The 2,545-nt window shown below is 34.9% G+C and overlaps 1 non-coding gene across 1 annotated transcript; it reads right to left on the reverse strand.

The window, feature by feature from the left end:
* Nucleotides 1-1,938: 1,938 nt before the first annotated feature.
* LOC130937270 (small nucleolar RNA R71) lies at nt 1,939-2,046 on the reverse strand. The gene has a single exon (XR_009068494.1). It is a non-coding gene; the product is annotated as a small nucleolar RNA R71 (small nucleolar RNA).
* Between the last annotated feature and the right edge of the window lie 499 nt (nt 2,047-2,545).

A 2,545-nucleotide genomic window follows, 5' to 3' on the forward strand; every position in this document is an offset into this window, starting at 1 on the left:
GCTCTTGAATGCAATGTCCTGCTGAAGCTTGGCTAGCCATGTCTAATTTTTTTTAGACTGAAGCTTTAGACTAACATTGCATGATTCCTGGAATTCTCATTAAGAATTTTGATATCTTTATTTTCTTTTCCACTTAATTTTCGAAAAATCCAAAAAAAAATACAAAATCATAAAAACCAAAAATATTTTATGTTTCTTGTTGAGTCTAGTGTCTCATGTTAAGTTTGGTGTCAATTGCATGTTTCTATTCTTCTTGCATTCATTCATGTGTCTTAAGTGATCTTCAAGATGTTCTTGATGGTTTCCTTGCTCTGATCTTTGAATTCTCTTGACTTGAGTGTTTTGTTATATGCATTCTCATTTTGTTAGTGTCAGTAGTATACAAACTTCTAAGTTTTGTGTCTTGCATGCATTGTTTATTTGATTTTAGTTGCATTTTGATTATTCCTCATTATTAAAAATCCAAAAATATTTTTAATTTGTGTCTTTTCAAGTCAATAATATAGAGAATTGAAGATTCAGAACATACATCAGAGGAATTATACAGAAAAAGCTGGACGTTCAAAACGCCCAGTGAAGAAGGAAAACTGGCGTTTAAACGCCAGCCAGGGTGCCTGGTTGGGCGTTTAACGCACAAATGGGTAGCAATTTGGGCGTTAAACGGCAGAATGGATACCATTCTGGGCGTTTAACGCCAGGATGGCACAAGAGGGAAGATCTTGTTTTTAATTCAAATTTTTTTCAAGTTTTCAAAATTTTTCAAATTCAAAACTTTTTCAAATCATATCTTTTCAATCAAATCTTTTTCAAAATCAATTTCTTTCCATTTTCAAAAAATACTTGCTATCAATTAATGATTTGATTCAACATTTCAAGTATATTGCTTTTTCTGTTGAGAAAGGTTTAATGTCTGAATCATATCTTTTCTTGTTAGTCAAGTCATTAATTTTCAAAATCAAATCTTTTTAAATTGTTTTTCAAATCATATCTTCTCAATCACATCTTTTTAAAACCATAACTTTTCAATCATATCTTTTTAATCACATCTTTTTCAAAATAGTTTTCAATCATATCTTTTTTATTTCTAATTTCAAAATCTTTTTCAAAAATCACTTGATTTCTTTTCCACTCTTAGTTTTCGAAAATCAATTACTATTTTTCAAAATGTTTTTAAAATTTTTTTTAATTTATTTTTGAAAATTTCTTCCCCTCTTCTCACATCCTTCTATTTATGGACTAACACACATCCTTAATGCACAATTTGAACTTAATCTTTCTTGATAAGTTTGAATTCTTCTACCTCTTCCTTCTATTTTTCTTTTCCTCTGACACCTCAAGGAATCTCTATACTGTGACATAGAGGATTCCATATTTTCTTGTTCTCTTCTCTTTCATATGAGCAGGAGCAAAGACAAAAGCATTCTTGTTGAGGCTGATCCTGAACCTGAAAGGACCTTGAAGCGAAAGCTAAGAGAAGCTAAGGCACAACTCTCTGTAGAGGACCTAACAGAAATCTTCAAACAAGAAGAACCCATGGCAGCCGAAAACAACAACAATGCCAACAATGCAAGGAAGGTGCTGGGTGACTTTACTGCACCTACTCCCGACTTCTATGGGAGGAGCATCTCTATCCCTGCCATTGGAGCAAACAACTTTGAGCTTAAGCCTCAATTAGTTTCTCTAATGCAACAGAATTGCAAGTTCTATGGACTTCCATTGGAAGATCCTCATCAGTTTTTAGCTGAGTTCTTGCAAATCTGTGACACTGTCAAGACTAATGGGGTAGACCCTGAAGTCTACAGACTTATGCTATTCCCTTTTGCTGTAAGAGACAGAGCTAGGATATGGTTGGACTTACAACCTAAAGAAAGCCTGAACTCTTGGGAAAAGCTAGTCAATGCCTTCTTGGCAAAGTTCTTTCCACCTCAAAAATTGAGTAAGCTTAGAGTGGAAGTCTAAACCTTCAGACAGAAGGAAGGTGAATCCCTCTTTGAAGCTTGGGAAAGATACAAACAATTGATCAGAAAGTGTCCTTCTGACATGCTTTCTGAATGGAGCATCATAGGTATCTTCTATGATGGTCTATCTGAACTGTCCAAGATGTCATTGGATAGCTCTGCTGGAGGATCTCTTCATCTGAAGAAGACGCCTACAGAAGCTCAAGAGCTCATTGAAATGGTTGCAAATAAAAAATTCATGTACACTTCTGAAAGGAATCCTGTGAACAATGGGACGAATCAGAAGAAAGGAGTTCTTGAGATTGATACTCTGAATGCCATATTGGCTCAGAACAAAATATTGACTCAACAAGTCAATTTGATTTCTCATAGTCTGTCTGGAATGCAAGCTGCACCAGGCAGTACTAAGGACGCTTCATCTGAAGAAGAAGCTTATGATCCTGAGAACCCTTCAATGGAAGAGGTGAATTACATGGGAGAACCTTATGGAAACACCTATAATTCTTCATGGAGAAATCATCCAAATCTCTCATGGAAGGATCAATAGAGACCTCAACAAGGTTTCAACAACAATAATGGTGGAAGAA

The sequence above is a fragment of the Arachis stenosperma genome, chromosome 6 (assembly GCF_014773155.1).
Source record: "Arachis stenosperma cultivar V10309 chromosome 6, arast.V10309.gnm1.PFL2, whole genome shotgun sequence".
NCBI lineage: Eukaryota > Viridiplantae > Streptophyta > Magnoliopsida > Fabales > Fabaceae > Arachis > Arachis stenosperma.